Source organism: Papaver somniferum, chromosome 1 (assembly GCF_003573695.1).
Source record: "Papaver somniferum cultivar HN1 chromosome 1, ASM357369v1, whole genome shotgun sequence".
Lineage (NCBI taxonomy): Eukaryota > Viridiplantae > Streptophyta > Magnoliopsida > Ranunculales > Papaveraceae > Papaver > Papaver somniferum.
Window position 1 is genome coordinate 238,622,474 of NC_039358.1, and position 24,545 is coordinate 238,647,018.

The following is a 24,545-nucleotide window of genomic DNA, read 5'->3' on the forward strand; positions in this document are numbered from 1 at the left end:
TCTCTTTAGAATCAAGAAGGAGACGCTTAAATCGGTTGGCTAAGCCTAAACTAGATCTATGATCAATTTCTAAGAGGCGAAATTTAGATCTAAGCTCATTTAGAGAAAGAGATGCAATTCTATCATTTGAGAATCTATTTAAGGAATTGTTAAGATGCTCAAGAAGGGTATCATTATCCAAGGCATTAGTAAATGAACGAAGAAGGGTAGCTTCATCAGAAAGACCATAAATGTCTGCAAAAAGGATCATTTAAATAACATAAAACAACAGGATGAATGAATAAATGGAAAAGAGAAAAGTAACAATACCGTAAAGCTGATTATTAGCTTGATGAAGACTAGAGATTTTGTTCTTATACGAAGAAGAATCAATTTCTAATTGTCTATTTTTCTCGCGAAGACCTTTAACTTCATCTTCCAATTCTTCATTCTTTTTGCGAAATTGAAGATTCTTATTTTCAAGATTTTCACGTCTTCTCTCTAGATCTGAGGCAACAACAAAAGAAGCTTTTCCAGCCTGCGAAAAAATATAAAAAATATTAATATAGAAAGAAATTTTGAGTTATAACAATGAAGAAGTAAAAGGATAAAAGTATACCAGACTATTGAGAGAAGTCGGGAGTCACTGATCTAGAAACTCCACGAAGAGAGCTATCACCATCCAGTAAAGGGACATCGCAAAGGGTAGCGAGAGCTTTGCATGTATTTGCGAATTGGCTATCTCTCATTCCTTGTAGAGAATCAGAAAAGAGGCCAGAGATCTTAGCCATAGAAGATTCAGGTGGAGAATCTTCACTTGCAGCAAGATCATCGTTTGATGAGTGCTAAAAAGTGCATATTTCTATATATTTTTCTTGGCATTTAACTCATCTTTTGTGCATTAATTCCACATTTTATCCCATATTCTGTATTTTCGTTGTTTTCAAGAATAAATTTTTTTTATTAACTAATTTTGCATTTTTAGGTAATAAATAAAGTTTGGATGAATAGCGGAGCGGAAAAGAGCAGAAAAGTGGTGAAAAGCCAGGAGGAATCACACAAGGAAGCCGCGAAGAATGTTGTGCGCAAGACCAAAAGGCTAGAACTGGGCTTGAAGAGGAAGAATTGTTCTTAAAGAAGATATGGGCTTGGCATACCCAAGGCCCAAAACCCTCACCCAAACCCATTTCCAATATCCATACCCGCCTTCATCTTCAGCCGTCAGATTGGATCATCTCAGCATCCTACGGTCGCTTCATCGTCGTGCATCGAAGTCTAAAGCTCCTGTCTAACACTACAGCACCTAACTTCATCTTGAGCCGTCAGTTTCGTTGTACTTTCGCATCCAACGGTCGCTCCTCGCTTCCTTCCATCTCGCCGTTGGATCAATCCATCATCTTTGCATCCAACGCTTTATCTTCGCTGATCATCAAGATTCTCTCCACCTGCTCAACACCTGAGTACCCAACACCTATACCCTAAACCAAGCAGCACCTAATCTCTTCTCCATCGACTCCATCTTCCCTCACCTCCGTCTGCAACAGCCTCACCTTCACCACCTGCTCCGCCATCAACCATGTCCGCCTCTGCCACCACCACAACTCTCACCAAAGACATCATGGCTCCTACCAACTGAAACCCACTCTTCCCCTACTCCTCTAGCTTTCTATAACATCAATTCCTCGATCTTTTCCTCTCACAGGAACCCTAGGTTAGGGGTTGATGAAATAGATGAGCTAGAAAAGCAATTAGGGCATGGGAAGAACAAGAGAAGACGCAGGAGAAGAATAAGAGGCATGGGTCGAAGTCAGTAGCGTGTAATCGCATCAATTTGGGTAAGAATTTACCAAACCCTAGTTCTGTCAATTTGGGGTTTTTTACATAAATCCTAATTAGGTTGAGATAGAGCATGGAGAAGACAAAGTGGGTGATATAGGGTAGGTAATTGAACCTAACTGTGATTTTCTGTCACATTAGGTAGAACCCTAATGTCTACTGTTTTGGGAATTTTTGGGTGAAAAGGGTGTAAACCCTAATTATGTAATTGGGTATAAAAGGGGATATTGGGTGAGTGTTGGAATGATGCCTGGATTATCCAGAGCACCATCTCAGAGGCCTGGACTAGCCAGTGCCCTCAATTATCCATGTTCTGTGAATTTCAATTATAGTTCTTAATTCAGTTAATTTCAATTTCAATTTCAAATGTTAATTATGTTTATCATGTTTTTAATTACTGTCAACATGTTCTAGTTCTTCAGTTAGGGCTCAGATGAAGCCTAGTGCACTGTTGAATGATGAATTGCTAGGATAGTCGTCTTAATGCCTGTTTTGCTTGTGCAATGGGAAGAAATCAGTGCTCTGGTATGCCTGTGATTGACTGTGCTGTCAAAAGACAGTCAATACTAGGGGCATATCAGTGAGCAAGCTGATTTTCCTCCCATTCTAGATGTATGCATAGGATATTAAACTCAACCTAGGATCACATTGTTTGGCTAAGACACGAAGGTGGACTCTAAGCCTTAGCTTAGACCACAATACCTTATTTCAGTCACTTACAATTTCAGTCTTATTTTGCTCCCTGCTCAGCTAAATTTCTTAGCTATCTTGCTGTTTATTTCTTGTATTTTGAAGCCTGTTGTGCATTGAAATCAGTGCACAAACTCACCCCTGCCCTTGGCTCACAGCCTTGGTTCCATGCTGTTTTGTCATCTTTGCTTTGTTAACTGTTTTGGTTCTTTGCAATTGCCATATTACTTTGCCTTGCTCACTGCCATAGTGCCTTGTCTCCATTGCTAGCTTAGGAAAATTTCTTGTATGCTCCCACTCCCTGTGGACTGATCCCTTTCTTATCTCTTATACTTAAACTTGGCCTTGTATACTTGCAAGTCTTTTTGTGTCTTTTCTAACCACACCATCGTTGTCCTCATCACCCTTGTCACTTTCGGAATTTTCGTTAGGAGGAATATTTGAAGGAGAAGAAGAACGAACTTTCCTTTTCTTTGGAGGAGGACCAGTTGATTTTTCCCTGTGAAGAGCACCTTTACCTTTATCACCAATCTTCGCAATATCGACAGATTCTTCCACTTCAACAATAATCTTCACACACAGATAGAAATAAGAAATGGAAGCATGGAAGTAACAGTATACTGTTTAAAATCATAAGAGAAAATTAAAGAAAATTTAAAATCATAAGAGAAAATTTCTTACCTCATCTGTGTATGAGCGAAGAGATAACAGAGTACTAGATTTCCCAGTCCTATTATAACTATCTTTCAGTTTTTGGATCTGCGGAATGTCGCAAGGGTTAGCGAACAGAATAATAAAAATCAATAGAGAAATATAAAGTGAGTTAAATGGGAAGAAACATACTTCTTTCTCCTTATCGGGCCAAGAGAAAACCCAAGGTTGATAAGCAGCGAGATTCGCAGGAAGAACATTTGACCCAGCAATGTAGGGTCCTTTTAGCATTAAAGGAAAAACACACCATCTATCATCTTTAGATTGGCGAGGAGTTGTGTTTTTACCAGAATGCCAGTCAATATCTTGCATGATAATTTTAGCTTCATCAATGTTATCTTTCCTTTTTAAGCGAATAGCCCAACAAGTATTCTTTTTCTTCATGGAGATAAGTTCATAGTTCTCAAAGAAATTCGCTACTGTGTATTTCTCAGCAACTATCTCTAGGTTTGCGAATTCACTACACCAAATCAAGGTTTTCCTAACAATAGGATTCCTAACTAGTTTTATTTTGATAACTCAAATCATTCATTATAAATCTAGTAACTCTTGTAAACGGTTAGCAAATTAAGTAATAGTTAGCATAATTAGGAATTAATTCATAAAAATTAAATAAATATTCAAAGTGTGAGATCATTAGTTATGCATCCCTAACATACTTTCTACTAAATCAGTATTACAAATATTCCTACCCAAAATAGATGTCTATTAAAATCAACCCCATCTTTATAACTCTTTATCATTTTTACTAGTAACACATTTCTACCTAGCTAACACAATGATTTTTTTTGAAATTTAGGAAATGAAAAATATAATTTCAAGATTTTACAAGTCTTTTGTTTGGAACCAAAAAATGGTTCTAATACCCTGGGATGACCTAAACCCGGAACTAATCCTGTCGGTGTGGGAACCAAAAATTGAGTTCCACTTTGCGTCGTTGACATAACCAAACCAAAATCGAGTTGCTTAACAAAAAACAGTGAGACACAACAAATTTTCTTTCTCCTTCTGCGCTAAATCAAACCCTAGGCTTCTCATCGAATCAAAAGAAAAGTCAATCAAATTCGAATCCAATTGATTAAATACCCATCGTCTGATTGATTTCTCTTTGTTTCTTTAACTCATTAAATTCAGAGGAACTTGAAGAGAAGTAATAACGATGAAGGAGATTCATTTCTGACCAACTTCGTTTTCAACTCAGTCATATCGTTTCTGGTATGATTTTTCTTCTTATTCTTCGATTACTCTTATTTCATATTTTCAATTATGAACCTAGGGTTTAAAATTGATGGATTTTTTGAATTGGGTTCAATTGGGAGTTTCTGATTGTGATTATGATTTTATTTGGGTGATTATGGTTAAAGATGAACTATATGTGGGAAAAAGTGGGATAATTTTGTGAAGATTAAATGGGGTTTACCTAACTGTCAATTAGCTTAATTTTGTAAGAAATTTGTTTTGTTATGTTTAAGGTTAGGTAAAAAAAATCCCATTTTGATTATGGATTTTCATTGTGACTTTAAATTATGATATTGTTTTCACATTTTGTAAAAAAATTCCCAGTTTGTTTTCACAGCTATTATTTACTAGTTTTGCAACTGCTTGTGTGAGTTTATTGATTCATCCAAGATATTGTTCGATTATTGGATCCAAAATTTTGTATCTCTCTGGTTTTAATTTCTTTTTTGTTCCTTGTATCAGGTTCTTTAACCAAATTATGATATTTACGAAATTCGTGAATAAATGGATCAAAAGAAAACTTTCGTCTGTGAAGGGAGGAACTCCCTTGTTCTACCAAGTGAGGCGTCCACATCGAAGAAAAAAGACCATGTTGTAGAAGATGATGAGTATTGCATTACCAGAAGTGGGGATGAAAATACCAACTCTTGGTAACTTGGTAGCAGCTCTAGTGAAGCCGATGCCGAAGCCATTATAAACAATAGCAAAAAGAATAAAGGAACATCTCAGGAGGAAGATGACTTAGACAAAGTTCTGGCCGAGCACGATAATGCTCCCATTGTTTCAAATTACTGCTTCTCCGAAAGAAGAAAAGGTTCAAGATCAACCTGAACAGTTAGGCTCGGTTGATGCTACTGGAGGGGAGAAGGAAGCGGAGGTATAAACAGGGAAGTCTGCGGCAGCAAAGAAGAACAAAAAGGAGAAGGAGAAAAAGGCAGTTGCTGCAGCTGTAGTGGGAGTTCAGGATGCAACGCAGGAGGAAACAGAGAGTCAAAAACGTGATGACAAGCACCCGAATCATGTTATAAAAATTCAGGAGGCTTTGCAAAGACGTAAAGAACTTGAAGAGAGAATGAGGAGGGAAGAGGAAGATAAAGAAAGGAAGGAGTAAGAAAGGCACCTCAGGCAAGAGGAACTCAAAAAACAAGCAGAAAAAGCCAAGCGAAGGAAAAAGAAAAAGAGAGGATGCTGATGAGAAAGAAGGAAGGGAAGCCTATAACAAGGAAGCAGAAAAATGAAGCTCGTCGGCTTGAACTAATTTAGGTTTTAGAAAATCCCCCATTCTGATCTGAATGGTTGTTTTGAAATCAGGTATGAACTTCTTTTTTTTCGATTTTAAGCAGAAGGAAATCCACTAATTAACAATGTTTTAATTTTATTTCATTGTTGAGAAATATGGATTAAATGTAGATGGTGATAAAGCATCAACCTTTAGAATTTTTCTCTAGGTAACCAAGGTTCGAAATAATGAGCTAATGGTGTGCAGATATAGTTTAGATAGATTTTGAGGTGCGACGACAATTACGGTTGTTGAGGTTGATTAGGTTTTACGATTTGGGGATTATTCACTTGTGTGATATTATCTAACTCTGTAGCTACATAGAGAAATTACTAGTTACAATCATTGAGGTTAGAAGAAGATAAATTTAGACCTACTTCATGTTTATGCAGGATAAGGCGTTACGTATTTACGATATAGAAATGTTCATATGACTGTTTTTGCTGTCAAGCAGTGTTACTCTTTTAATTAGGAACTGCTTTCAAAATGATAAAGGTGTATCTCCATGGAGAGAACTAGAGTTGCCTTATGAAACTATAGGGGCTTGCCCGTTGTAGAGTTTCTTTAATGCCCCTTTTCATGTTTTTTTGCCTTGCATACTTGCAGTGACTTGGTGCTTGATATTTGATACATTGAGTTTCTTTAATGCCAAGCAACTTTGACTTCTTTGACTAGTATACGAGCAATATTTAGTGTATGCTGAATCCACATGAGTCAAACATGGAGTTTGGTGAGTAAAAGGCATTATTTAGGTCACACTTCACAATAACCTTTTGTATTTTCTTAGTTTTGTGTTATTTTACTTATTGTTGAACCCATGTTGTCTGTTCATTTTGAAAGGGTCTGTGTCTGTTCATTTTTCTGCATGTTCTGCAACTGCCGGAGAAACTAAATAATTTTTTCTATGGTTGGTTAATTTTAGTTAGGAGCTGGGCAGACATGCTTGTCACTGGAGAAACTGAGGCTCGATTGCCACTGTAGTGTATCATTTGCTGATCTAGTTGATGTGAGGCATGCTCTTGCAATGATTTCTGAGTTGGCATCTAAATATCTTTATTCTAGATCGCATGCATTAGAGGTTCTACTTCGATTGTAAGTGGTGATCTAAGTATTCTTGCATAATCAAATGTTACATCTCAGAATGGTGTTACTAATATGAAGCTCTCGTGCAGTTTTATGTCGGATGTATTCTTACAGAATTTTTTATATGATGAATATTTCTTTCATAAGCTTGGTCTTTCGATTTGTCCTTGTTGGATATTTCGTATTTCCTTTTTTACACTGCCGGTTTTAATTGGTTGCAATATGTTTTGTTTTCTCATTACAGGACGTGCCTGCAGAAGATATGTTTTTTAGTGATTCTGCTAAGGGTTAAACCCCCAAGGAAGGTGAGCAGTTGAGATATCACTTTCTAGAAAACTCATAAGCTTTGTTTGAACTGTTTGTATTTGGCTATGCATGTAAAACTCACAAGCTTTGTTTAAATTTATTGCATCCTGAGCCACTTCATTGGTTAAAATGCTTGCCTTGAATTCTTTTTTTCTGGCTCTGTGAGGAAGTTTTACCATTTGTTCAAAAATAAATAAATATGTTTTACCTTGTTAAACATACAGTAGCATAGGCACCACATCATTAGTAAATTATCCTAATTCTATCAGCTAAACAGGAAGGGCTCTGGACTTGGACATGATAGCATAGTGGATGGAGTGCTTAAAGATGGCATGTGGGATGTTTGTAATGAGTTTGGCGTGGGTGTTTGTGATGAGATATGTGCCAATCATCATTCAATAACCAGAGCAGAACATGTATTATTCTAAAGTCAATATGTATTGAGAATTTCTCTGATTTGGTTTCTTCTGGGCTATGGTTGATCCTTCCTGTACGGTTATATATTGTCTACTATTGTCGCCATCATAAAAAATATAATTTTGTGATCTCCTGTCCATTCTCAATTCTCATATTGAGACATTTGACCTTTCAACCCAGTATTTACAGAAACAATACATATGAAGCAAGTAGCCCCCTCTTTTTTTTTTCCTTGATTATTATTGGAAATAGTCATCCTTAAATTTGGCAGTTCATTTTTTAAGGGGTTCCCTTGACAGTCCTCGTGGATTTTAGTAGCTTGAATGCTCTAATTTATCCCATCTCAACCTTCTATCTCAAGGATCTATATTTTACTCTTACAGTATGCTTATGCTATTCAGAGCTTTGTGGTATTGCTGCTCGAGATACTGGTGCATCCGCCTGGGAAATAGCACCAGTGAGAATTCAACATCTACTCTGGTTTCTGATAATGAATGGTATGAACTCTATACTCGTCACTTTGTAATTGCTGAACTTGGTTCAAAAGTTGTAGGTTGAACTCTACACTCATTTGACATCAATCCTGGTAAAATAGTTGATATGAATTTGAATTTCTATAAGTCCAAAGATTACTGATATTTAGGAGTCAAATGTACTTGGTTCAAATATTTTCAATTTAATTTAGAAATATTGGTCTTCTTCTCAGTTTGAAATAGCAGTGTATATTATTGCTCCCTTTTTCTACTTTCTGCAACTTCTATCTGCATAAATATATTTAAAATCCTTAGAAATGTTGAAACCCACATATAGAACATCAGCAGAACTTGTGGTGCAATGGTATCACGTCTGACCCCACGTCAGAAGATGCGTGTTCGAATCACGCCTGGTTAGATGCATTTTCTTGCCGATTAGATGCGCATTTTCTTGTTTAGTATGCACTTGCCTAATCTAAAATCCTTAGAAATGTTCGAAATTATCTATAACTATACCAAATGATTTATTTCCGATTAGATGCGCATTTTCTTGTTTAGTATGCATTTTCCTAATTTAAGACAACTATGTCATCTGATAGCATGGCAATCTGCTATTTAGATAAAAGATTTTGGTTTTTAACTAATTTGCAAGAATTTCGTAATTGTGTATAGTGAATTGACATCTATTTTGTTAATATCGTTCAAAATTTAGTAATTTACCAATTTCTTGAAACCATCCGTAAGTATGTCGTAATTGTCTGCAAGAATTTAGTTGATCTCTTACCTCAACAATTGATATGTGACTATATCTACCAATATATTCAAACTTCTCGTCAATCGTGCACTTACATCTATTTCATTAATCTCGTTCACCTGTTAGAATTAAAAAGTCGGCCTCGTTGATCCGTCATTTACTTATCAATTTATATATATGCAACTTATGTCGAAATCTTGTTTGTTGTAAGTTCGATTATGGAAACTTATCTTTACTATTCACCAGGATAATCCTCGGTTCGATTTTCTGGTATTTATTTTCTAGAGCAATATTTATTTCGTTGTAAGTCAAAAATACATCTTCAGACGAGTGCACTAATTTCTAATATTGAAACCTCGTTAGTAATCAATTCATTCTCGGGAACTCGGATTTTATTATCTGTCAAGATAATCATTAATTCGATGTAGATCAAAAATATACCTTCAGACGAATGTTTAATCTTAACTGTCAGAATATCGTTATTATCAATTCATTCTCACGAACTCAGCCTTTCATTAATATGCTCTCCCACAAAGTCAGAATCTACATCGGTGTCGTAAACCTATTAATGTTTGCAATATTATCCTTAATGATCTCTTTCACTAATTTGGAATGTTTACCAGAACCCCTAATGTCAGAATAGGGTTTATTTAAAGTTTCGGGGAATATTCCGAAAGAGTCTTACCTGTAAATGGATGGATTCATCGTTCTTACCAAGTTTCCGACTTATTGTAGTCCGCTCATGTCCAGGTTTCGATCTCCGAGCCAGGTTATGCATACAATATGCCAGAATAGGGTTTGTTTAAGGTTTCGTGAAATATTCTAACGAAATCTTATAGTAGCTTAATAGTTCGTTCTCGCATATTGAAGTTCGAATCGACACTGAGCTTCAGATTTATCGATTTCGATGATGTATCATGCAAAGTTTGAAGTCCCAGAGCTTTGTGGTTCATAGATTTTATGTCGTTATACCATATTTGAATTTCGAATCAACACTGAGCTTCATATTTATCGATTTTGATGATGTATCATGCTAAGTTTGAAGTCAGATTCCTCCCAGAGCTTCTTAATTCATAGTTTGTATGATGTTATACCACATTTGAAGTTCGAATTGACACTGATCTTCATATTTATCGATTTTGATGATGTATCATTCTAAGTTTGAAGTCAGAACCCTCCCGGAGCTTCTTAGTTCATAGTTTGTATGATGTTATACCACATTTGAAGTTCGAATCGACACTGAGCTTCATATTTATGCTTTTCAGTTCATAGTTTTTATGCTCCTTGAATCTACCAGTGTGAACTAAAGCTACTTCATGACGTGTATGACTAGTTAAAATTACTTTATGACTTATGTGACTAGTCGAAATTCAAACCGGAAGCACAAAGAGAAAGCACAAAAGCACGAAGAAAACACACTTTTCCTTGATCCGTATGACCATCCCTAATAAAATCTCTACCGTCCAAAGATATCCCTAATCCGTATGAAATTCCCTAACTAAATCTTTACCGTTCATTTTTTTCTATACAAAAACCTAAAGATGTTTTCTCCTCTCACTTTCCCTTTTCTCTTTCTTTTTCTCGGTCGGTTCTTCTCTCCAGTTCCGCCTCCATCAAAACCCTAAGATGCAAATTCTTCCGAACAAGAAGAAGAAGATCTAATCAGTTGGAGCTAGATCCGTTCAATTGGTCTTATGTTTCATTGAAGCCTTCAACTGTGATAGTGATTCTTGAGTTAAAGGCTGATTTTCCTTGCTCTTTCTTCTCATGTATTTCCATTTTTACAGTAATTTCTTTTGCATAAGTTCCTGTATTCTTTCTATCTTTTTTTCTCAATAGTTTAAAAATTCTGAAACTTTATTTTTAAGGGGTTTTGGTAAGATTGATGACTATGGAGATCTTGTGTTGTTCGTGGTGATAACGTTTTATCTAATCTTTGGTTTTTGAACCTTTTCTGTGGGTTTTATTTCGTGTTTATGTTATAATTTTTGATGTTTTTTAGGACATTTTTCTATTCATTTGCAATTTCGTATTTAAAGCTCAATTAAATTGAGTTTCCGTTTAATTTCATCATATAACTATGGGGGATTTGGATTGTACACTTTGATATTGGTGCTTTTGGTATCTGGTAACAAAATCGATTCAATTTCAATTTTTCTTCTTCATTTTTGTAATTTAATTTTTTGGGTTTTTGGGTTTTTGGACTTGGGATTTTTGTAGGTCAGAGAAGACTAATAACGCAGTGCATCAAGTGGACTTGTAGGAATATTGTCGTTCTTGCTTGGTTCATGTCTATTTACATACTTAATGCACTTTTGTTTTGTTTCTTTCTGTTTTAGGCTTGCTACTGATTTCCTTGTAGGAATATTGTCGTTCTTTAAGATACTGATATTTTGTGGATACGGGTGGATTTTGGCAATTCCTCTCTGTAATGCAGTTAAGCTACTGATTTTTTGGGTTGTAGCAACAACAAGATAAGTTTCTCTTGGATTTTACTTTGAGCACTCTTAAAGTAGCTTTGAATTGTGGATGGAGATTGATTAATGAAGTTTATGATAAATGAATGTGTTGTGCAGTTTCTTTGAGCTATTCAATTTGTTATAGTGAAGAGGTGATGATGAACATAAATTGAACTGAGTATAAGAAACAAGGAGCAACATTCAAGTATAATGGAAATACAAACATTACACCAAACCAAATGAGGGCATTTAAGGTTGTTAGATTTTGCTTTTGTTTTTTCTTTTTATGGTTTCAAATCCAGTGGATTACTTTCCTGACTAAGTTTAAACATATTTTATTTGGTTTTGGCAGGAGTACTGCTTGTTGAATGGTCTGAACTCTAATGCAACAACAAATGGGTATTCTACCAGTAGATCACTAGAGGATATTCTTGTGTTGGATCCCCAAACTGGACCTCTGGTTGCACCACTAAATCTCAGTACGAAGGGCAAAGTGGTTTATTGTGTGATGGTTCCCATCAGGTCAGCAATCTTCTGCAACAATCTCTCCTCCCCACGGGCGTCCTGTACCAGTTCTGTAACAAGTGCCACAATTAACCAAAGCTCATCTTTTTTATGAAATGCATGGACGAAACTGAAGGGCTGTCAGTAGATACCTTATTTATTAACCATGAGTTGTACCAGCAGTGATCTTCTCATTTTGGTTCCTGCTACTTTTAGTTGATAGAAACTGCCAGTTCTGCCGTTTCGAAGCGTGAATCAAAATGGATGACTTGGCTGAAACAAATGTTGGCGTTTTCGTTTTGATGTTTTTTTCCTTCTTTCTTACTCTATAAGAAGAATGGCCTCAACATAACTTAGTTACTTATGTGCTTTACTATGTTCAGTGCGCACTCCTCAAATTGATGGGAAGGAGATATTCCGCCAAGCCAGGTCTGACTATTATGGGGTTCAGTTCTTAGCCACGATTTTTATTGACAATTTCGAAAGTTTACAACTATACGAAATTGTGGATATTTGGAACTGCAGGAGTACTTTGTCTTATGAGCAGTTCAGTGCATTTCTTTCCAACATCAAGGAGCTGAACTGTCAAAATCAAACTCGAGAGGTAATTACTTACTGCTTTGTGATTTTTGAAACTCTCGGTAAAATCTTTTGGTCATTGAACCGACGTAACTAAGCAAATTGGTTTGTCTTTTTCCCTGTTATCCAGGAAACGTTAAGGAAGGCAGAATAATTATTTGGTACAGACATGAGACAACAAAGATCATTACTTATCACTCCAAGGGCTGCTTATTCGTAACAACCATTAGGACTTAAAGGCGTATTCCAAAGATGGTGCATCATAATAGGTAGTCTACATCTCTCTTTCTCTTTCACACACACATGCAAAGATAATATGCACCAACACAAAGATAATTGCATGTCTCTGTACACACACATGTAGAACTAAAATATGGGAGTTTTGGACCTCCATATGAGTGGAAAGTCTGCAAGTGAGTTTTGTGTTCACTTGCTTTGAATTATGTGAATTAATTTATTGATTGTTGGATATATTGTCACTGTCATGGTTTTATGAACCTGCAGAACTATGTTTTAACATTTTATATGTTTTATATGTTGGATCCCGATAGTTCACTTCTTGCCATAGTGTATGTGCAAGTTTCTCTGTCAGAACATATACATTTGTTCATAGTCTGTCAGCTTGTATGCATATCTTAGGATTTTAGCTTGGAATTTCGATGACGAGTTGCACCATCTTCAAATCTATCTTGGCTTTTCTTGTATATTGTTCTGAGGTTCTCTACATGTTCTTTTTCATGAGTTTTGTTTTGTGATTTGTACAGAATGGCGCAAAAGAAGCCAAAGAAACCAAACTGGCACCTTCTAATAATTGAAAAGGTTGGAAATTTGGGATATGAAGAGATTGAATGGGAGTAAAATAGAAGTTGTTGCTAGTCACTGGGTACACCATTCTCTCTATCATGTTACATGATCTGATACCATCAGTTGTTACCCCCAACCGTCCAAGCCGCCATCTAGTGTATATTTGTTGGTTCATGTATGCTGTGTAACCTTTACAGTGGATTACAAGTTTAACTAAATGGAAGATGTCGGGTTTTTTCCAAATTGTGTCAGCATCCTAATTTTGTGAATACTTGCATTGTCATTTGTATATTTTGGTTTGGAATACAGTGGATATGAATCTGACACGTTTGGAATTTGAGAATGTGGAGAACATTACATTTTTAGGTGACCAGAACCTGGCATTTTAGGTGATCGGAACCTAACAACTTCAGGTGACCGGAACCTGGCATTTCCAGGTAATCGGAACCTGAAAATGCGAATATTTTTTTTATTAAAATCTAACTAATTGCTAACGGAAGGCGTGTGTTAATTATGAAAACACAAGACACATGTCATCTCTTTACTAATCACTTGAACAGTTATATAAAAAGTTAGCAAAGGTTATAACACAATTTTTACATTACAAAATAAATAGTAAGTGTAAAATGTCAATAGTTAGGATAAATATTGTAATGGAAATGAAGTGTTGGCTTATTTAATTTCCTTAATGGACTAAAAGGGTTGGATAAAATACTAACACATTATATAACTGCTTATGGGTAACCATTTTTCTTAGTTAGGAAAATTATCTTCTATTTTTCGGTAACACTTTTGTTTCATAAGGAAATCCTTGATTTGGTGTAGTGATTTAGGATCCCTAAGTTCTTTGGAGTAAAGAGATCCTCTACCAGCACTACGATTAGCGAACTCTAGCATCAGACGAATGCAGTCCCCACTCAATTGGAAGATAGCTCGAGAAAATCCCGAGTGAGCGAGAATTTCATAAAATAAAGAAAGATCTGGGTTATAAAGAGGAATAGGGAGACCTGCGAGAATCTGACCTAGCGAAATTATGATTGATTGATCATCACAATATTGATCAGAGAAAAGTTTGACAGAAAGAATTGATTTGGCATTTTCACCAGGAATGGTGGAGAGTATGAAACCTTTATCAGCAAGATCTTTTTGGACATCTTGTAATTTTTTTTCATATCTATGACCACTTGGAGCTATGTTTGAATATAGAGTATGGGAATGAATAAAAAGTAAGAGGATTGAAGGAGGAAAAAGTTACAGCAGCAGAACTTGTAGAAGAATAACAGAGTTGCAGAGATGAGAGAATAAAAATAGAAGAGAAAGCAAAAAGAAAAATAGAAAGAAGAGTATATAAAGTAGATTTTTTTACTCGAAGAAATAAACACCATTAAGACGAAGAGACGTGAGCGGTTGAAAAGTAGCGGTTACAGAAGACGTGTCAAGAAACCAATGGATGAAACAATACGTGTGATAAATGCAGAATATGAAAAGATGAACAGCTGCGGCATTTCTCACATCATTCTCTACTTTGCATAAAAGATGTGAGACGAGGAAAGATGTAGGATCACAATCTCGCAATGACAATGTTCAGCGAAATTATCAATGATACAGCACAACAGCTCGCAGAACAATTTCAGAAATGATAAAATAAATGACTTCAGCTAAGATCACGAGAAAGATATGATAGTCCTGCGAAAATTAGAGAGTTTGCGAAATTAACAGTTGTAAGGTTGCGAGAATGTCGCAGACCATACCCGAAAATAAAGGACAGATTAGCTGTCATCCACTATGTATTTCCTTATAAATAGTCGTTCGAGTTGTAAAGAGAGAGAGAGAGATCTTTTTTGAGTAAGAAACAAGTAAATAGGAGAGATAAAGTCTAGAGAAGAAACCATTCTTGATTTCTTTATCTTTTCTTGTAAGAACATTCAAAGATTTATCAATAAAATTAAGAGTGTAAACCTAAAAATGAGTTGATTAATAATGAAATCATATGAGGGGTGTAGTGTAGGATTTCCTGCAATTACATACACCTCCTTATTCACAATTTGATTCTCAATACCCTGGTTACTGGCAATATCCTACTGCTTATTATCAGAATTACTCTGATCCTCCACAATATCCATCTTCAAATTATAAAGGTTCCAATTACAGAGGTTCTTTTAATGGAAATAGAGGTAATAAAATTGGTGGTGGTTATAGAGGTGGTTTTCGTGGTGGTCGATCCGATTTTGGTGGTAGAACTGGAAGATTTGATTATGGTGGTCGATCTCATAACAACAACAATTTCTTTCCACCACAATCTTCAACTCCTAATCCTGATTTGCCTCCTCCTTGTCAAATTTGCAAGAAAGATGGTCATCTAGCTCCTACTTGCAAGTATAGATATACTCCCATCTCCAACAATCAAGCTTACTACACCAGCTATGATTACTATGGTCAAGATTCTTATCAGTATTGGTGTCCAAAACCAGAAGCTTTTGCAGTTTATGACTCTCCAGCCTCATCATCTTCCTCTAGTTCTTCTTGGGTACCAGACTCAGGAGCAACACACCATATTACTTCTGAGATTTCTAATATGAATCTTCACTCTGAATATCAAGGTAATGATCAGGTCAAATAATGGTTTAGGTTTGCACATTGCTCATGTTGGTACTTCCATTTTTCAGAATGATAATGTTCACTTTACTCTGTATAATGTACTTCATGTCCTTACAATTACCAATAATCTTATTTCTGTTCACCAATTTACTAAGGAGAATCACTGCTTCTTTGAGTTTCATCCTGATTCATTCTTTGTGAAGGATTTGGAAACTCACAAAGTTCTCCTCAGTGGCCCTGTTAAAGATGGATTGTATTATTTGGAATTCTCTGCAGCTCAACTCAAGTAAGCTCTTTCAACCACATCATCAGCAAACTGGCACCATAAACTAGGTCATCATGCCTATAACACCTTGAAGCATGTTTTATCTTCTGTAGATGAAGTAATTGATACACATTTATCTTCTCAAGTATGTTCTGATTGTCAAATTGCTAAAAGTCATGCTTTACCATATCCTATTAGTACAAATAAAGTGTATGGTCCTTTAGACCTTATTCACTCAGATGTATGGGTTTCTCCCATTTGTTTAATTAATGGATATAAGTACTATGTCTCATTTATTGACTCTTATAGCAGATTTACATGGATTTATCCCTTAAACTATAAGAATTGAATGGTCTTAGACATTGGAGGTTCGTTTTATTTCTACTCAGGACCAAGTTGCAGATATTTTCACCAAGGGCTTGTCTACAACTAGATTCTCTACTCTACGTTCCAAGCTCAGTGTCTCGGCTTCTTCATAGACACTGCACTTGCGGGGGGTGTTAGAGAATAAGTCTTTAGTGTGCGAATCACTTGTGTGCTCTGCCATCTATTACATGTGTTGGTTTTAGATTGGTGTTAGCATCTTGTTACGTGTCAGTTAGCTATTGGTTTTATCTTCTCTTCCAGCCTGTATAATGTCGGCCAGACAAGTTCAATAAATATCTGGTAAGAGTATCCTGTGTCTGTAATGAAAATCAATTCAAGAAATTAATGAAACTGTTCTTCATTATCTCTGAAAGATTGTTTAGCAACATTATTCTCTCTGACAATATTGAACCACGATTTTCTGCCAAATCTCTTTCCAATGAAGATTTATAAGGATTAGTCTAAAAGGGCTTTTCGCCGACTGTTTGAAACTTCAAACATCTAATACGGAGAAGTAAATTTTACGACAGATGACCGTTTGAAAGTTGCTGCTAAATGAGATAAATGGGATTTGTTTAAATATTTCCTTTGAGGAGACTTGTAACCTTCTAAAGGCTAATGCTACCTAAAAGACACTCACTAGTTTTGTAAGAAAATCAGTTAGGATTTTTCCTTTTACTGATATATCTAAAAGAAAAAAATAAAAAGAGAAAATGAAACGATAGTTAGCTCAGTTGATTATTTCTGTTCCTCAAAAGTTTTATGTGTGCAGGAGGTCCCATGTTCGAGTCCCCGATAGCGTAATATATAAGAATTTGACGTGAAAGATAGAGATAGTTCCCCCCGTCCTGCTACATAACAATAAAAAAAATATGATACCAACATTATGTAAAAACACCCATTTAGTTCTTTAACAATGAAATCTACGTGGCCTCTTCTATTAGAGACCTATAGGCCGTACACAATTACTCCGGGGTTATTTTCTAGAAAAATTATATTCCTTTGTTTCTGGAAAAAAAGATACAATCACCAATGTAGGTGGGATTATTTTGAATTATAAAAGTTTTATACATGGTATGAGGTTCTTTTTTAGCATCTCGTGTTGTGCCTATTTTTCTGGCACAACACGAGATGCTAAAAAGGAAAAATTATATTCCTTTGTTTCTGGAAAAAATATACAATCACCAATGGAGGTGGGATTATTTTGAATTATAAATGTTTTTTTACATGGTATGAGGTTCTTTTTTAGCATCTCGTGTTGCGCATATTTTTCTGGCACAACACGAGATGCTAAAAAAGAACCTCATACCATGTATAAAATACTATACAACACGGTACAATACATCACATATCATGTATAATTTGACAAAAAAACTTTAGTTTAGCCAATTTTTCGTTATATATGGTGATTTATTTCCTTAATAATAATACATATGTTATCTAAAATATCTAAAATATCTGAAAAATACTTTTCCCGGAAAACATAAGATAGCCGTGCAGAATGCTAAGCACAAAAGCCGGTATGTTTTACACCTCTAAATACAAACAGTACTATAAAAGTTTCTTTTTCAAAGTCTTACTTTTTTACTGAAGCTGCTACATATGGGACAACATGCATGGTCCGGATATGGGACAACAGGTGGCAGCACCCTGGGACCATAGATTAGAAGGGGTTGCTTTTGTGTGCAGCCACTGGTGAGCGCCACGTCGCTTATCCTCTCCCTTTCTTCTTGGCCCTTATACGGACTATCATTTTCCATTTGTTACATCATCTTCCGTTTTAGCTTAACTTTAAGAAAATACTGTATCAGTTTATTATTAAAAATGAACTCTTTTTAATTTCCTTTTTTTTTCCAGTGCGTGGCACTTCTTTTTTATGTTTTTTGGTGTGTTCAATCTGTTAGACCATATTGAAAGAGGTTATGTCAGTTGGACACTCTCTCAGTTTTGATTTCATTGATTTGAATTCATGATTTTCATTACAGACACGAACGCACCTTCTGTGTGTTTATAAACATTTGAATTTTGTTGACCTGCTACTGCGGGTTACACGTACACATGACCTGCTTCTGACAGTTACAACACAGCACATATTTCACACGCTTACAGGACTCAACAGACTTACACAGACTGCACCACAATGGACCATCGGCTCACACAGACTGCACCACAATAAACCATTGGCTAATAGACCAAGTGTCGCATAGAAGCAGAAACATCAACATTTAGTGTTCGTTTCGCGATCACAAAAATCTGCAGGTTATGTTCGGTAATTTGGTGCCGGGTATTTTGGGGTTGTCTCTGTGAGCAAAAGAAATCCATAAGTTAGGTTCAGTAAAAAAAATTGATTCGGGTTATTCAATTTCTGACAACTCAATCATCAATCAGTTGATCCGGCAACTCGGGTTAATCGATTTCTACATGTAAGCATGGTTCACACCTGATAAACGTACTTTCTTCCACCAACAACTTTTTGTATACCTTTGATCACGTTTAAACTTACCTTCAGTGCCTGACCACCACAAGTGAATGTAGTAAAACTATGCGTACACCAATGAATGTTCAAGAGTTGCCTCCAGAGGAAATAGACGTACAGCTTTGTATGGGCTATTAGTGTGATATTTTAGAATTGTGCATTCTGTATATGACCATCTTGGTTTACATTGCTGTAGTGCTGTATATTTGTTTGATACACTATACGATGTATCAGTGCGTAGGAAGGTGTAGCGGATGATGAAAAGTTACTAGAATATGCATGTATGCAATTACTAGCACTTTTCCCACAACAACAATACCTTGAATTTGATCTTATAATCAACCAAACCCCATTAACCACAAGTATGGGAAGTTGTTTCGGTAATTAACGTCACTTTTACCAAGAAAAACTTTTTGACTTTTATTTTTCTTGCTGTTTATGTCTCTCTCGAAAACCAACAGCTGCAAAAGTACTTGCGCCTCTATATAAGCACTTGAAGATTATGTAGTTTACATGCACATCTGAATTCAGTTAACATTTTATTTTTTTTCTCTCTTTTTACGTTTTTCCGATTAGAGGAAAAGGAGCAGCAATAGGAATAGATTTAGGAACAACATACTCATGTGTTGCAGTATGGAAGCATGACCGTATTGAGATTATTGCTAATGATCAAGGAAATAGGACAACTCCATCTTACGTTGCTTTTACTGATTCTGAGCGTTTGATTGGTGATGCTGCTAAGAACCAAGCTGCCGCAAATCCTACCAACACCATTTTCCGTAAGCCTCTCGGCATGTTAGAATTGATATCAAAATTTCATGATCATGTTATTATTATACATTACTCTGCAATTGGCATTATGTTTCTACATTAGTTGCATACTTACATGATCTTAGACTTTTAACCCTCAGGGGTTGTTAGGGTTGGCCAACTGCTATTTTGTTCTCTCATTTTGCCAGACGAGATTATCATTCCTTGATAATAATAGTATATAAAACAAGGGTAAAGTTAGCAACTTAGCATATCATGATTGTTTTTTTTAATTTCATTATGTAGATGTGAAACGTTTAATTGGTAGGAAAATCAACGATGTTTCTGTTCAGAGTGATATGGTTCTATGGCCCTTCATAGTCGTTGCTGGTGAAGACGATATGCCCATGATTCAAGCAAATTACAAGGGCAAGGTTAAAGTGTTTTCAGCTGAAGAAATCTCATCCATGGTTCTCATTAAGATGAGAGAAACTTCTGAAGCTTACCTTGGCTCAATTGTAAAGAATGCTGTTATAACTGTCCCTGCTTACTTTAATGATTCTCAGCGTCAAGCTACCAAGGATGCTGGTAAAATTGCTGGCCTTAATGTACTGCGAGTAATCAATGAACCAACGGCGGCTGGAATTGCTTATGGTCTTGATAAGAGTGGAACCTCTAGTGGTACAGAAAATGTTCTTATCTTTGATCTTGGTGGTGGTACTTTTGATGTTTCGCTACTCACCATCGACAACGGTGTCTTTAAAGTGATGGCTACAGCTGGAGATACTCATCTTGGCGGAGAAGATTTTGATAATAGGATGTTAAATCATTTTATTTCAGAGTTCAAGAAGAAGCACAAAAAGGACATCAGCGGAAACCCTAGGGGTCTTTGAAGGCTAAGAACAGCATGTGAGAGGGCAAAGAGGACCCTCTCATCCACCACTCGCACAACCATTGAAATTGATGCGTTATATAAAGGAGTCGATTTTCATGCGCCCATCACTCGTGCTAAATTTGAAGAGTTGAACTTTGATTTGTTCAGCAAATGTGTGGAACCTATTGAGATGTGTTTGACAGATGCTGAGATGGACAAGAGCAAGGTTCATGAAGTTGTCCTTGTTGGTGGATCCACAAGAATACCCAAGGTTCAGTCTCTATTGAAGAATTTCTTTAATGAGAAAGAACTCTGCAAGAGCATCAACCCTGATGAGGCCGTGGCTTATGGTGCTGCAGTGCAAGCTGCTATTTTGAGTGGTGAGGATATTGACAAGGTGCATGGTTTAGTGTTGCAGGATGTCACTCCGCTTTCTCTTGGTGTTGATATAAAAGGAGGTGTAATGAGCGTGGTGGTCCCAGGGAACAGCAGCATCCCAATCAAGGTGCAAAAGGATGGCTTCACTACAGCCTCTGACGAACAAACTGCTGTTAACGTTTCTATCGTTAAGAGGAAGATGAAGAATGCAGTCAACAGTAGCATTCAGTGGTTGGATGAGAATGAATTAGCTGATGTGGATCATGTTAACGACAAGAGGAAGGAGTTGGAGGATATCTGCAACCCAATCTTAGCTAAGATTTGCCAACCTGGTGGTTCTAGACCCACAATCGAAGAAGTCGAGTAAATTTCTACTTTTGTTCATCAAATTTCCCCTCTTAGTAATCTTGCTCTCTTATTACTTTTCTCCGATGATCACATTTTCTATTTCGTTAAATTCTAGGTTTTATTCGTATCTTTTATGTATTTCTGCTAAGTTTATTCTAATCATATAATTGTCATGCTATAGAGTAAGTATTTCTATATCCCATGATTCCATTTGTTGGTAATACGTCCCAATATAAAAGTTTCTGTCCAAGTAAGTTATCTAGTCAATTTATCGAGCATTGACCAGTCAAAATCCCGGCATATGAGATCTCACGAGATGCTCGAAATGACAAATTTAACCTTAAGGATTTGAACGGCCAGAGATCTAATACAATTAAGTCAAACAAATTGCTTCTTATGCTTATTCTCACCACTTTCTTCACGATTAGAAGAAAGAGACGGAAAATGTTAAATAAGAAACAGACAGTTGCATTCACAAATTGGGCTCTACAAGATCAAAACTTCAAGGAGAAATATGATCCCGCGATTGATTATTCGTGATTGAGAATAGTTAATTTTCATTCAGAGAGTTATTTGATCAGAAGAATGATGAGGCTTTCACATTTCTTCAACTGTAAGGGCTATTACTACATGATTCAATGATACTTTGTTGGAACAGATCGTGATTTCTTCTTAAAACGATGAATGGGTACTTTTTAATAACATCGAATTGTAGTTTTCTTAGTTTGATTTTTCCAATTGAAACTTAGGATTTTCGGATGCAATTAGGGTTCTTAAATGAAATTTGGGATTTTTCATGATTATTGTTTAATATTAATATAAACACCTGATGTTGTTCATACTTATTTTTGTTTCATAGTCATAGAAATGATTTTGGTAATGATTTTACGGCAAAGAACATGGAAACTGGTCCCGGATTTACCGCTAATGGAGGAGGAAGAAGCGATAAAAATCTTGTTGAATTTTCTTTGGGTAACTTTTAGTTGATGTATGGAGAAATTCAGGATTTCTTCATCAACTAAATCTGATCAGATGGATGCAGTCCCCACTCAGTTGGAAAATAGCTCGCGAAAATTCTGAGTGAGCGAATAGGGAGACGTGCGAAAACCTGACCTAGCGAAATTATGATTGATTGATCATCACAATACTGATTAGAGAAAAGTTTGACAGAAAGAATTGATTTGGCATTTTCACCAGGAATGGTGGAGAGTGTGAAACCTTTATCAGCAAGATCTTTTTGGACATCTTGTAAATTTTTTTCATATCTAGGACCACTTGGAGCCATGTTTAAATATAGAGTATGAGAATGAATAAAAAGTAAGAGGATTGAAGGAGGAAAAAGTTACAGCAGCAGAACTTGCAGAAGAATAACAGAGTTGCAGAGATGATTGAATAAAAATAGAAAAGAAAATAAAAAGAAAAATAGAAAGAAGAGTATATAAAGGAGATTTTTTTTACTCGAATAAATAAACACCATTAAGACGAAGAGACCTGATAAGAAGGCAACAGGTGATGGCGCAGAGAATGTTCTTATCTTTGATCTTGGAGGTGGTACTTTTGATGTATCACTACTCAAAATTAACAAGGGTAAGTTCGAAGTCAAGGCAACATCTGGAGATACTCATCTTGGAGGGGAGAATATTGATAACAGGATGCTTAATCACTTTGTACAAGAGTTCAAGCGGAAGCACGGTAAGGACATTAGTGGAAACCCAAGAGCTCTTAGGAGGTTGAGAACATCATGTGAGAGAGCTAAAAGAACCCTCTCATCTACTACTAGAACAATCATTGCGCTTGATTCTTTGTACGAAGGAGTTGATTTTGACATGTCCATTACTCGTGCGAAATTCGAAGAGTTGAACTTGGATTTGTTCATGAAATGCATGGAACCTGTTGAGATGTGTTTGACGGATGCAAAGATGGATAAGAGTGTCATTCACGAAGTTGTACTCGTTGGTGGGTCCACTAGAATTCCAAAGGTTCAGTCTCTATTACAGGATTTCTTTAATGGGAAGGAACTCTGCAAGAGTATCAACCCTGATGAGGCTGTGGCTTATGGTGCTGCAGTGTAAGCTGCTAGTTTGAGTGGTCAGGATGATGAAAAGGTGCAGGACTTGGTATTGTTGGATGTCACTCCTCTTTCTCTTGGCGTTCATACTATTGGAGATGTTATGAACGTGTTGATCCCAAGGAACACTACCATTCCCACCAAGAAACACAAAGGAAACTTCAGTACTGTCTCCGATGGACAAACTAGTGTGAAGATTAGGGTGTATGAGGGTGAGAGAACTAAAACCAGTGACAGTAACTTGTTGGGTGAGTTCCTGTTAGAAGGGATTCCTCCTGCACCCCGCGGGGTTCCTAGAATCACAAAATGTTTAGAAATTGATGCAAATGGTATATTGACTGTGACTGCTGAAGAAGAAAATTCAGGGAACAAAAATATGATCACAATTACTGATAACAAGGGTAGGTTATCGACAGCTGAGATTGAGAGGTTGGTTTTAGAAGCTGAGAAATACAAGGCAGAGGATAATGAACACAGGAAGAAGGTAGAGTCAAGGAACTCATTTGAGAATTACACATACAGCATTAGGAACACCATCAATGAATTTGGATGGAAGCTATCATCGGAGGATGATAAGAAGAAGATCGAGGATGCAGTCAAAAGTACCATTCAGTGGTTGGATGATAATGAACTAGCTGATGTAGATGCTGTAAACGACAAGAGGACTGCTTTGGAGAATTTATGCAACCCTATCTTAGCTAAGATTTACCAGCAAGGTGATTCTGCACCCAAAATCGAGGAAGTCGAGTAGATTAAGCAAAATTCCTTTTCTACTTTTGGTTTATCTATTTTCTTGTCTTGGAAATCTTGGTTTACCTTTGGTTTATTTCTTTCTTCTTATGATCAGACATTCTATTTCGAAATTCTTGGTTAAAAGTTTGGTTTTTATGTATCTTTTTTTATGTACTTCTGCCAGTTGGCTATATGCTAATAGGCTAAGATTATTCTATGAACCTCAGTTTGTAAGTATTTCTTCGGGTAGATACAGTGTTGGTTGATGGTGCTCGCATTTTGCAGACATATAGAGATGCTACTTATGAGTTTTCCTATTCTTAGTACGGGTTGACCCATAGAAAGGGCTATCACTGGCTAAACAGCCTAAACATAGTGAAAGCGAAACGTGCCTAAATCAAAAAGAGTGATTGTGCATAAGTGAAGTTTCGTCCTGATACTTATTGGGGTTCGACATAGTGATACCTCTCCCCCGCATTCTTGGCATGATTGGAAATGTAAGTTACCCGATGCCTGTAAAGTGATATCTCTATGAGATATATATTACAGTCTACCTGTAAAGCAAACAAATGGATAT

The 24,545-nt window shown here is 36.3% G+C and overlaps 1 long non-coding RNA gene and 1 pseudogene across 7 annotated transcripts; both read left to right on the forward strand.

The window, feature by feature from the left end:
• LOC113273746 overlaps positions 1-24,155 on the forward strand; it is a 105,237-nt pseudogene extending 81,082 nt beyond the window's left edge.
• On the forward strand, positions 4,132-13,453 carry LOC113320984. Of its 7 annotated transcripts, none has more exons than XR_003346416.1 (10): positions 4,132-4,431; positions 4,918-5,766; positions 6,657-6,826; positions 7,062-7,122; positions 7,924-8,037; positions 11,107-11,480; positions 11,579-11,748; positions 12,114-12,334; positions 12,440-12,578; positions 13,074-13,453. It is a non-coding gene; the product is annotated as an uncharacterized LOC113320984 (long non-coding RNA). The 7 variants fall into 7 exon arrangements; XR_003346414.1 differs by having other exon boundaries at positions 4,133-4,431; positions 11,579-12,159; positions 12,256-12,334; XR_003346410.1 differs by having other exon boundaries at positions 4,133-4,431; positions 11,579-12,014.
• Positions 24,156-24,545: the final 390 nt, after the last annotated feature.